General features: G+C 31.1%; 1 protein-coding gene across 1 annotated transcript in view; it reads left to right on the forward strand.

Annotated features, from left to right (window-relative positions):
• The first annotated feature begins 4,988 nt into the window (after window positions 1-4,988).
• The window catches only part of LOC115874943 (transducin beta-like protein 2), a 173,825-nt gene continuing 165,121 nt past the window's right edge, over window positions 4,989-13,692 (forward strand). Inside the window, exon 1 of the mRNA XM_030890253.1 lies at window positions 4,989-5,137. The gene's annotated coding sequence lies outside the window, so the exon portion shown is untranslated. The remainder of the gene's footprint in view (window positions 5,138-13,692) is intronic.

Here is a 13,692-nt window from a genome sequence, read left to right on the forward strand (position 1 = left end):
CTTTATATGCAGCGAAACGCGCGTCCTGTGTAAAAGTAAAAGTGTTTTGGTGTATTGTGGTGATTTAGTATTTTTATTTTGCTGTGTAACACCAAAGGTTCCAACCCTCAACTGAAAACTTTATATGCAGTCTAGTAAAGCGATCAAAAAGGAAGCCAAAATACAATAAAATACAGGGTGTTGCATTAAAAAAAACGTCCCAATACCGATTAATCTTTAAAATTTGATCCACCATCAGCTCAAAATTTATTACAGAAGACGTTTCGACATTATTTTCGTCAACTGACTCGTCGAAAATAAAGTTTCAAAAGTCCCGTATCGCCCACTGAAGAGAAACCTAATATTTTTGTTCCATATCAATTAGCCTCCTGCTCTAAATATTTCCAACTTGTAAAACCATCTCTGTATGTAAAAGTATTATCCATACAATATACTGACAAACAATAAGCTGGCCCTTTGTGAGATTCCTAAAATATTCACTTTTAAAACAAAACTCGAAGACAAACGCGAGAGAATTGCTGCCTAGTATAGTCGAAACCACAATGTTGCCAATTGTAAAAAATATTCAAAAACCGTAGACAAAAAAATGTATTATTTAAATTGCAACTTAAAGCAGTTCTAAGCCCAAGTAGCTCAAGTAGGGATCAGATTCTATGATCAACTATATTCTATATAAGGAAATCCTTCTGTTTTTCTTTTTAATTTCTAATAATTCTCTTGAACTTTACCGGACTTTCTTCATACTTCCTCAATACTTCCTCGATATTTCTTCGTACTTCCTCGTACTTCCCATTACTTCCTCTCACTTCCTCAATACTTCTTAAACTTCCTCTATACTTCCCCTACTTCTTCCATACTTCCCGTACTTCCTCGCATACTTCCCCCTTTTTGTACTTTGAAAAGATTAAGGTGTATACTGTAAGCATATTTTCATTGAGTTAAAGCTCAATTTTTAACTTTTGCTAAATTTTCAACAGAGTCATCCCACTATTTGTCATTTTAGTCGATCATATGGTCGACAAATTTTTTGTCGTAATTTTCTTCCTATGTGACAGTTATTTAAATCTACTCTAAAAGCAACAGTATGTTGCATCGGTATACAGATTGGAACGTTGGTCGACAATTTGTTTAATATGCTCTAGCCGTCCTTCTGCATCCATATAGTGGCGAACTTTTTAATTTTATCGAAAAACTGTTGTTCAGTGACGGAACCAGATTATAATTTAATAACTCTTTTCAACAAGTTTTTTTTATTTTTTTATTCCATTTTTAAAAATCAAATCCTGTTACGCTTGACAAATTTATTGAATAGAGCACAGACTTGAATAGAACATTCCAAATAGATGTGTAATCCTATTATTTATTATTTTTTTAAGCTAGACAAGTTTATACAATATATACAGGGTGATTTCTGCAGACGAATAATAAAAAAATTGAATTAGGCCGATTAAACCTGCACCAATAAATTTCGACACAAAATAATGAAACGATTTAATCCGAACGCATTTATAAAACGAACAATTCGACTTTTCCATGTGCAATATTCATTTTCATAGCAAATATCCAGGTAAACGGGTAAACAAACTTCCCCAGCGGTTTCCCCCTCGGGCTAGACACTTCTGGTTTTCTATTTAAAAGCCAGTTTTTACTCCACTTCGATCTATACCGTTTATTTTGCTGTTTTTTCTTTAACAATAAGCAATTAAAAAACAATAATTCGTCACTTGACATTTCCACGAACGGAACCACAAATTCAGAATAAAAATAATGCTGAATGTACGCTCCTACTTGCATTGTGTGGACAACGCACAGTGTTCCTTCTAGTTTGCGCAAACTATACCGTGCAGGCAAGTCGCTCCCCTATAGCCGCCTCTTACTGGAGTGAATCTCTATGGCAATCTAGTAAGTCGGAGAGAGCAAAAATACGAAGTATTTATTACATAATCACTTAATCTGACGCTACAGAGCTAATCCACGCGCTTGGGAGAATACTTGCTTTCTGTCTTTATTCAGTACCTACATCTTATTTTACTAAGCGTGTTGACCGTACTCTTCGTACACACGAAAATCGGCTCCCAAGACCAGAAATACCGACCCTAGTATAGGTAAATTGTGTACAATTCACTTATTTTGATTAAAAAAATACGTAGTTGTTCTATATCCTCGGAATACTGGAACTCTCTGTATATTTTGTAGGTATGCTTCAAAAATTATACTATGCAGGTTTTTTTACAAGAGACAAAAATGGAGTAAATAGCTACTAGAATAAAGGACCATTTTATGAAAAAAAATCGGTCGTTGGTGGAGCTGGAAAATATTTCTACTAAAAAATGTAGGGGTGGAGGCAATTTTTAACCTTCCCGTTCAAAAGTTAAATGTTAAAGCACTTAGCAAAACACAGGCACCTCATATCTCATTCAAATCGGAATAATGGGTCAGATAATATCTTAAAAAATGTGTTTATTTTTTAAAGTTTGATGCCCCCTAACGGACAAACGCAGCACTTTTGTATAGAGGTAAATTGTGTCCAATAAACTTATTTTGAATCCAAAATTACGTTCCGGAATATTGGGACACCCTGTATGTAATAGAAAATAGGTTCTTTATATCAAAATGAGAGAAGTGTTAAATTCTATCGACTGTAGTACTGTGGTAGTACAGTCTGTATGCAAAAGTTTATCGTAAATCTTGTTATTTTTTAAAGCACGAATTACCTATTACCTGATGCTGATAAAGAGCAATTATTCCTTTGTATTTTTTTAACAAAGAAAATGATAGTAATTAAACTATAGCCATCACTACTGCTTACGATCAAATTGAGGATTTTTTATCCTGTAAATAGCTGCAAACCGTTTGAAACAACATTAATATCCCATATTTATTACAGAGTTAGAAAAAAACTTGGCATCGTTTTTTATTTAAAATATTAACATTTTTATTTTTCAATAGAAAATAATGCTGACAATGAGGTAAATATTTTATTTATTTTGCAATATATCTATGGGGTGTCCCATCTTGGTTGAAATCATGCGGTATGTTCATTGTTTGGTTTGAATTGTTAGTGAAATAGAAGGATGCGGTTTGTGCACAACCTGGTTCACTTTTTTGTCAAACGGAAGACCCCGTAAATAAAATGTTTCCTTCGTTTCTAGTTACAGGGTCTTTTTGAAAATTTTGCAATATATTTTTGCAATTTTTTAATTTTGATTTTGATTTGATTTAGGCTACCCCCCCCCCCCCCCGTATCTCTGTTATTATGAAAGGTATCGAGAAGATGAAAGCTTATTTATTGTAGGACATTTTACGTAGAATACAGCGGCATAGTCTGTTATTTTATGTTATTAAAACAATATTTTTAAAGATATGAACTAAAGTTATGATTTCTTAAATAGTATACAGAGTCATTTTAACTCCTATAGGGTGGCTCAAAAAAGTGTGAGTGGATCAGGATGATTTTTTTTTAAAATGGAACACCCTGTATATTATTGCATTTTTGGCTTCATTTCAGATCACTTTACATAATCCTAAGATATGAGTAAATACATTTCGATAGTTTCAAAGATATTAATAAATAAATAAAAAATAACTAAAAATACAAGAACTGTCCTAAAATCAAAACAATATTAGATATTTACTTTAGATGGTCTGTACTTACTTTGCTATAAATATGGTAATCGTATATCATACAGGATGTTGAAAATGTTACGCCAAACTTTCTAAAATATAAAATAATTTTTCTTGTTTTTTTTTAAATGGAAACATGGTATTATTATAAATGGTATATTATTTTTTCAATAGATGGAGATGTACAAGGATTATTTCAGGAAAATATTTTAACTTCTATAGGGTGGCTCAAAAAAGTGTCAGTGCATCCAGATGATTTTTTTAAATAGAACACCCTGTATATTATTGCATTTTTGGCTTCCTTTCGGATAATTTTACATAATCCTAAGTTATGAATAAACATATTTCGATATTTTCAGATATATTAATAAATAAATAAAAAAATTATATTTTTCAACCTTCATTAAAAAAAATATTACAAATACAAGAACTGTCCTGAAATCAAAACTATATTAGGTATTTACTTTAGATGGTATGTACTTAAATTTGCTATAAATATCGGTAATCGTATATCATACAAGATGTTCAAAATTTTACGCCAAACTTTCTAAAATATAAAATAATTTTTCTTGTTTTTTTTTAAATGGAACACCCTGTATATTATTTTTTCAATAAATGGAGATGTACAAAGATTATTTCAGGAAAATGTTTTAACTTCTATAGGGTGGCTCAAAAAAGTGTCAGTGGATCGAGATGATTTTTTTAAATAGAACACCCTGTATATTATTGCATTTTTGGCTTCCTTTCAGATAATTTTACATAATCCTAAGTTGTGAATAAACATATTTTGGATATTTTCAGATATATTAATAAATAAATAAAAAAATTATATTTTTCAACCTTTATTAAAAAAAAATATTACAAATACAAGAACTAGGTATCCTGAAATCAAAACTATATTAGGTATTTACTTTAGATGGTCTGTACTTAACTTTGCTAAAAATATCGTAATCTTAAATCATACAGGATGTTCAAAATTCTACGTCAAGCTTATATAAAATATAAAATAATTTTTCTTTGTTTTTTTTAAATGGAACACCCCGTATATTATTTTTTTATTAGATGGAGAATTAAAAAATGAACATTCAGCAGTCAACCAATATTTTTACAAATATTTTTGTATAACGATTTAATATTTGACAGTATTTTATTTTATTTTTTAAATATTAGCGTGGTATTTTTAAAAAAGTTTTGCCTTTAAAAAGGTTAAATAAAATTGCATGGTGCCAGTGTTATCGTAGTCGTAACAAAGAATGAATTTTCGCATTAATCAGACCTTCAATTGTTTTGATAACAGGTCGAAGACCAATGAGAAAACCCTGGCTGTCTTTGTTTATTAATTAAATAGTGTAGACAAATGCTGGTGCACGGTCGGTTATTGTATACTGTTCATTTAAGGTATCTAAAAAACGATTACGTTTTTACTTCGCGCTTTAATTTCGAAATCCGTGTGTGGGTTAGTGAGTTTGATGACTTTCAGGAAGTGGCATAAGTTTTCTCAAAACAAAACCAGGTAGGAAACTGTATTTATTTATTGCCGGTAACTTTTCCTAAACTTAATAGAGAAAAAAAATATATAAAAAATGTGTGTCTCATTAAAGACATAAATTTAGGGAAGGTTTAATTAACAATGACAAATCATCGAGTCACTGAATAATAGCCGCAGTCTGACTACTCCACTGGATTTTATGTCAAAAACGCGATTTAAGAACCAGTTTTTACTTTATCGATACGACGAAAGATAACCCAAGTGGCAAAAAAATTTACGCAGAGTATGTTAAAAATTGATGTAATTTTCTGTATTAAAATATTAAAAACACCTTGTTTTTGGTAACACAAAGGAACAAAGTTTATTTTTTATATCCAACTTTGTGATTTGATAAATAATTTAAAAATCCATAACTGACGCTTATTCGTTAATTTTCTGTTTTACGAGTACAGGGGCGCATATACGGGAGGGGTAATGGGGTAATTACCCCTCCCAGAAAGAAATTAATTAATAAGATAAAATTTGGTATAAAATAAAATTGTTACAAAAAAGTTAATAATACAAATTAAAACAGAATATCCAAACCGATCCAAGTAGATTTTTTCCACAGTTACAATACCTTCCAGCAAAAATTTAATTCAAATTTAGTACTTTTTTGAATATTCACACTACCCCTCCCAGACTCAATCTCTAGATGCGCCACTGTATGAGTATAAGATCATTGAAGGTGAAAATAATCGACGTAGTATGTTGATCGTTAACCGCAAACACACGAGTCTCGCTAATTGGCGCTCATCGGTGCAGTCCAAACCAAACCAAAAACCAAGTTCGATGAAAAGAAATAAGTGGAAAACAGAAATTACAGAAATTAACAGAAATGTATTACACCAATTTGTACTATTGATCCTCAGTTGTTCTGGAACAAACTCACAGTCACACACCCACGTTTCCAGTTTGCTCCTTATTTCTCTCTATCTGCAAGTTGTACGTCTCATAACTTAGTTTGTATCGCAATTATACGCACTAACACCGGCACTAATTAGCGCTTATCAGTAGATATGTGTTTAAAACTTATTAGTATAAATACATGTGGTGCGGTTAACCAAGCTTATACTACGCACTACTGTTGATTGAAAAAAATAAGAAGATGCGCAATCTTATGGACGATTTCGTGGCACAAAACCTGTCCGAGATGTAGCTGACGTTACCGTCAGCCTGTCCTAGAATTCCGAGATTTAGTTTAGCTCTGCGCCGCGGCGCGCTGATAGTCGATCACAGTGCAGCAGTTAAAGAATAATGTACCGTAGTTCTGCTTTCAATCGACAGAGTGAGTGGTTGCCGGAGACAGTGTTGCCAGAACTACTGATTAATCCGTAGATTTACGGATTTTGAGTACAGTACGAATAATACGGATTTTCTATCATTAAACAATTTTATATAATATTATATGTTTAAACACAGAACGGCATCAAAGTTGGCTTGGAAATGAAGATCGCTGTTATTTCATATGTAAAATATTATGGTAAATGTCAATAATCCTCATTTCCAAGTAAACTAAACGACTTTTTTCGATCATACGAAATATTCAGTACCAGAATTTTTATTTTTGTCGTTTATGTTTAACACGAATACATTTTCAATACATAAACGCAGATTTTTCATCCAGATGTATTTTCGTCAAACATATTACAGATATTACACATTTTAATGTGGTAGCCCTGTCACGGTTCAGATCCACACCGTTTTCGGTATGCATTTACCAAATTATTTTTTACGAATTTCTTGGTAGATCTTATATGTACATAGTTGTCAGATTAAAACATCTGAAATTCCGATAATTATAAAACTTTTTTTATTTTTTACAAATTTCGCGCCGCTATAGTGTTTCAGAAAACGTTCGTATTTCGGATACTTTGTATACGGATTCGTAATCTAAGCTTTAGTTTTATGTCAAAGTCGTTTAGTTGCTATTTATCCATGTTTGTCTTTGAATTTGTTTGTTGAGCGTATTTTACTTGTTTGCGATTTCTTGTTTTAGTTTGGGTTGGGTTTTTATTAAGTTTGCATTAAGTTTATATTGTTTGAGTCATTTTTCATACAACAACCAAAGTTGTGAATATTCAACATATACACTACTGGTCCAAAACAAATCCACATTGGATGCAAGTATAAAGATAGGAGGTAAATGTTTGGACAGGAATTCTGGAGGTGCCAATTATTGGACTTTTTTTAATCATCTGAATGGAACTAGAGTGGTGTAGTTCACGACAGAACTAGTTTAAAAGATCGAATCTCGTATGTGAACTAAAAGATTCAACCAGCTGGATTGAAAAGATTCGGTCAACTGAATTAAGTTGAAAAGATTGAGAATGACAATGATATCAAAATAGGTAGAGAATGGTTGAACAATGAACTGTAACGTGAAAGATTAAATCAAATTGTATCAACTTCTATGTACCGGGTGTCCCACCAAGAATAGCTCTCGGCTGTATCTCGGAGAGTATTAGCCGTAGGGCTTACGGAAAAAAATATTTATAACTAAAGGGGCTATGAGAAATTGCTGGAAATTATTTTCAAGTTTGTAAAACGGCCGCTAGGTGGCGCAACTGCTATGGAAAATAAGAAAATATATTTTTTACAGAATTTTGCCTAGATAATGGGTACTATAAATAATAGCTTGATAATCTTCAGTAAATTTTGGATCTTTTTGTTAGAGCCATTTTCCCATATCTGCTAAAATAAAGTGGTGGGGGAAGGTTAGATCTATCTTTATTTAAATATTAATAACTCCGGACTGGATGGTCAGAATCCAACAAACGAGGGCTCGTTTAAAAGAGCGTTTCTTACTCTATATTATACTATAATAATAATAATAATAAGGTTTTGAACGTAGACGCTAGGGGGCGCTTTCTTATAATTTAACAAACATAGCGCATTTAAAAAAAAAAAAAATACGATAGTATGTGCTATTTTAGCTGGTAGTAAAGAGTGGTAAAAGCTTAAAAAGTGAGCGAAAACCGCATCTTGATATCTTCTTTCAAACCGAAGATATTAGCAAAATTATAATAAATACCAAAAAATAAGCCCTTAATTATCTTATTTTTACAATACAGTATCAGTAGCCCTCTTGATTAGGCCCATTCTAACAAAAAATAAGATAGAAACAGTTAGTTTATTTTAAAATCGACGATATACCAGAATATCATAATATCAGATGTATTAATATCTAATAATTAAGATATTAATAATAGTGAACGAGAAACGATGATTCAGTGAAGTCATGGTAGGCTTTGAAAAAAAGTTGCTTTTCGTGTAATAGTATAAACGTCAAATTGTTATTAGATCAACATTTTGATAGTCTTTTTTATCTTTAAATGCTTGAAAATGCCTTTATTATTTGAAGTAGTTGAAGTTGTTGGCATTTTGAAAAAGCAATCAAAAGATAAAAGACGCTGCTAATAAGACTATCAAAATATTGATCTAATAACAATTTGACGTTTATACTATTACGTCAAAAGCAACTTTTTTCCAAAGCCTACCATGACTTCTCTGAATCATCGTTTCTCGTTCACTATTATTAATATCTTAATTATTAGATATTAATACATCTGATATTATGATATTCTGGTATATCGGCGATTTTAAAATAAATTAACTGTTTCTATCTTATTTTTAGGTTAGAATGAGCATAATCAAAAGGGCTACTGATACCGTGTTGTAAAACTAAGGCAATTAAGGGCTTATTTTTTGGTATTTATTATAGTTTTGCTAATATCTTCGGCTTGAAAGAAGATATCAAGATGCGGTTTTCCTTGACTTTTTAAGCTTTTACTACTCTTTACTATCAGCTAAAATTACATATAATATTGCATTTAATTTTTTTGAAAAAACGCGCAATGTTTGCTAAATTGTAAGACAACGCCCCCTAGCGTCTACGTTCAAAAGTTTATTATTATTGTTTATATGGTACAGTATAGAGTAAGAAGCGCTTTTTTAAACGAGCCCTCGCTTGTTGGATTCCGATAATCCAGTCCGGAGTTATTAATATTCAAATAAAAACAGATCTAACCTTCCCCCACCACTTTATTTTGGTAGATAGGGGAAAATAGCTCTAACAAAAAATATTCAAAATTAACTGAAGATTATGAAGCTGTTACTTATATTACACCTTATCTAGACAAAATTGTGTAAAAACTCCATTTTCTTATTTTTTGTTGCAGTTGCGCCCCCTAGCTGTCGTTCTACAAACTTGAAAATAATTTCCAGCAATTTCCCATAGCCTCTTTAATAAATATTTTTTTCCGCAGCCGCTACGGCTAATACTTTCCGAGATACAGCCGAGAGCTATTCTTAGTGGGACACCCTGTACTAAACAATGAAAAAATACTGTCAGTCAAGGAGCGATACATGTCCGAAGGCGCAATTTTTAGTTCTTTATATTTATTTATATATTGCTTGGTTGTTTAGTATCGGCAGGCCGTTGACTCGTTCAAGTTGGTGTACGACCCCATACAAGAATTACTCCAGAGAAACCTGCGATAAAAAAAGAATAGTATACAAAATGAGAAAATTTACACATCATTTTTACTGTGTGTAAGCCTAAATAAAAGAAGTATTATTCGAAAACATTTACTTTATAATGAATTATTAAGGTTGTTTTGCAATGCATGTTGTATAAGTACCAAAATTATTTTTAATCGTGATAAGCATATCTTAAAAGTACGTTTACTAGATAATTCTTTTGTAATGCATCGCATATAAATAATATCGATATAAATCAATATAAATAAGGTAGTCATTATACCTAGAATAATTAAAAACAGCTTGCTACATGTGTCTGGGAGATATAGGACATTACCCTTTTTAAATATAGTACCTACCGTTGTTTGAACGAAAAAGAAGATGCGCAACCTTATGGGGGAATTTGTGCCACAACCAAAAAGTAATAATCGGTTACCTATTGAAAAAACGATTTTTAGAAATTATTGACGTTTAAAAGCCACTATGAAAGTATGCATACATACACAGGATACTACATATACATACTACACGTACATCGTTAGGATCGCAATTAATTTATCTATTTAGATATGTTAAAATCTAATATGGTGTCTATAAGAAAATATAATAGTCTAAGTGCTGACGACATATTTAGAGAACATATTTTAGGCAAGTTAAAATAATAAAAAATTAAAGTTTATTAACTGGTGAACCCAGAACCCTAAGTCGGGCAGGGGGTTTGTGGTCATTTTGCTACTGCGCAACCCATTACATTTGCAAAAAAATAAATCCAAAAACATCCTTTAGGCAACTTGAAATTTGTTTATTCTTAAATTTTAGCATCTATTTAACCTAGCAATAAGTATGCCAGACTTTTTTTTCGGGTTTAAATTGTAACCCGACCATCCCAAATATGTTTAATTATTATACCAGGAAAATATACTTTAGGCATTCTAAATTTTTCAGAACGTGTTTATTAGATAATATTAAAAAATATGTGTTAATTGCCAGACGAATTCAACGGGTTTTAATACTTGCCTGGCGCGAATAAAGATTTTAAATGAGCGCGACAAAAAAGTCTTATGAGTATCCATAAGCGCGAGAAAGATAGTTTATTGAGACACGTCGGCAGCCGTACGACACGGCTGACGTACAGTATTTTGGACTTAAAATTTTCGTAAAAACAATTTTTTTTCGGTTTTATTTGCAGGCTTTTAATTCAGAGACAATTTTGTTGCAATTAAGTTACCACGTATAAAAATATATGTATTTATAAACTAAATATTGATGTGCATAGTACTGCAAATACATATTTAGTAACATTAAAATTCAGTTTTTTAGAATTTGGAGTAATTATTATTAATCAAGAAGGTAAACAGTCAATTAATGTAGTTTGAATACTGGGATCATATATTATTTGGCCCTCTTTAACAAAAAATATTTAATCAGTTTTTTAATCTTTTAATAAAATATGTGAACTATATCGACAATATTAGTATCTGTACTCTGAAAATTTCTTACATCTTTAAAAATAATCTAAAATGTCAATATGCCATGGGTATAGTGATAAATGAGGTCTAAATTATAAGAAAATGCATTTTCTACAAAAACTTGAAGAGATAGGTAAATAATGGTATAATACAATTTGATAGACAATTAAATTGTGCATCTGACTCTAGTAAAATATACAGGGTGTTCCGTTTAAATTAAACAAGTTATTGCCGTTTAAAGCTAGTAATTATTTAATATAAATTTTTAGATACTCTGTATAAGATAGCATTTTGTTTATTATTGCAACACAATATCTGATCAATAAATAAACTTCAGTAAATATTTAGTATTAAAAACTTCGATACCCTTGAAGAAATGAAGCCTTAAAATTTTTACTGCAATTTCATAAAATTGAAAATATTTCAAAAACCGTAAGGTTTACGAGTAAGTGTGATAAACCTTAATCAAATTTATCTTTATTTCAATCGTAGAATCTAAAAATAGAATAATATGCAGGGTGTTCCATTTAAAAAATGCAACTATAATATTTTTTCCTTATTTGGGATACTCTCTATTGTAAAACTATTTTTAAATTGTAGCTCTAATAGTCCTTCAACTAATTCAAAACTTACAATTTGTAAAAATCTAAGTGTATAGTCTGTAGAGGTCTGTAGTGAACAATCCTGCATACTAATGTGATTCTTATAGATATACATAAAAGAATATAGTTTATGATATGAATAGTTTGGAGTGTTTATTCACCTCCATATTTTACAAAACATTTCAAAAGTACGAGGAATTAACTGAAGTGTTTGAACTTAATGTAAAATTAAAATATACAAATAAACAGGTCTAGGTACATAGTATACAGGGTGCTACAAATTCGAGGTACGAGCATTGGTATCTCGGAAACCGTAATAGATACGAAGATAGTTAAAATGGGGCAAAGTTGCGCCTTGGGATGTTAGCCAACATGTTATCAAAAAAGTTTCAGAAATTTCAAGGATTGCTGAGTTTTTTGAGAATTTTTTTTTAAAAATCAATTTTACTTTTTCCTGACGTTACTTTTTAGAAAATCAAAAAACTAATTGCACATTCTCTTATCAGGGCTATCTGACAGTATTTTTATATTTTCAAACTAGCTGATAGTTTGTGAGATACAGAGACCAACTATTTTTTTTAAATACGGACCTGCATTTTTTATTTCAGGTTTTGAAAGAACTCTGCCTCCTGAGTACAATGATATACCACACTTAATATATTTTTTTGTTTTGGACATGTGAACACATTTTATTTAAACTAATTTCAAGACCGGCTCTGTTTTTTTTTAATATTTAATCTATTCATCGTTATAATATTGAGATAAGCTTTCAAACTTAACAATGACGTAGGGTAAAATATTGAATAAGGAAAATCAAACGCAACAAAATAATAAATAATATAAATATGATAATTATATCATATATCCGCCAGGGGCGCCCCCTTCCGGGGGCCTTACTTGACAGTAGCGTAACTTCAATTGTGAGGCCCCCCTGCAAGATTTTTTGGGGCCCTTAAATTAAAATAAAAAAACACACTAAAAAACATAATATAGCTTTATGTAGGTTTTACTTGGCTAAAAAATATGTGTTTAAAATTAAAATATACTACATTATTAAGGTAACAATGTAGCTTAAAAATTAAATCAAGTCCAACATATTTTTCATTTTTCCCTTTTATTTTTGGAAATTGTAGGGGACGCTGTTCACATATATATGTATTTAGTAAATAAAATGTGATGCCCCGGCGAGGCCCCCAATATCACGAGGCCCCCCCGTCGTTGCGGGTGCTGCGGTGCCTACGCTACGCTACTGTTACTTGATTTAATTTGTAAAAGTGAAATTAGAAAAAAAAAAACAAAATGCATTCAGAAGTATAAGAAGCAAATATGTTCAAAGAGCCATAAATAGGATTGAACGAAAAATAAATTTGTGTATTAGGGAATGTGGTAACTCTTTCGAACATTAGGCCAGTGCAAATAATTTTGAATTTGCAAAAATTTTTAGAAAGCTGCGACCATTGAAAATAGTTAGCCTTAGTAACCCTTATTAACATACTAAAAGTCCCCATTTGTCCGATGTGTGCGTCATCAAAAAAAATCGGCCGTCATCTTGAATTTTGGTGCCTTTTGGGAAAAAATGTAAATAACTCGAAAACGGTGCGTTACAGCGAAAAACTTCAAGAGGTAAAAATTAAAGAGAATAAAAAACTCTATCAGAATCAATAAAGTATAGTTTATTATCCTAACGCAGTGACGTACAAAATTTTTTTGAAAATCGAGCAATTTTTAAAAGGAATCACCGAAATGCAAATTACTATTTTTCTAAGCTTATTAACAAATAACATGGATATTTAGCATCAATTCAACTGAAATACAGTCCTTGTGACATTTTCAAGAAATATTTATTGGTGGTTTAATAATATTTCAAAATTAACAAAAATTGTCAAAGCTATCCTTTACTAAATACATGTGTGCTAATAATGTGCGAAAGCAGCCTCCACCTTGTTCCGGTCGGGCCTATTTGCACTTAAACCAAGGTCTTTTTGTT

Source organism: Sitophilus oryzae, unplaced genomic scaffold (assembly GCF_002938485.1).
Source record: "Sitophilus oryzae breed Bouriz unplaced genomic scaffold, Soryzae_2.0 scaffold_1307_pilon_pilon, whole genome shotgun sequence".
Classification (NCBI taxonomy): Eukaryota; Metazoa; Arthropoda; class Insecta; order Coleoptera; family Curculionidae; genus Sitophilus; species Sitophilus oryzae.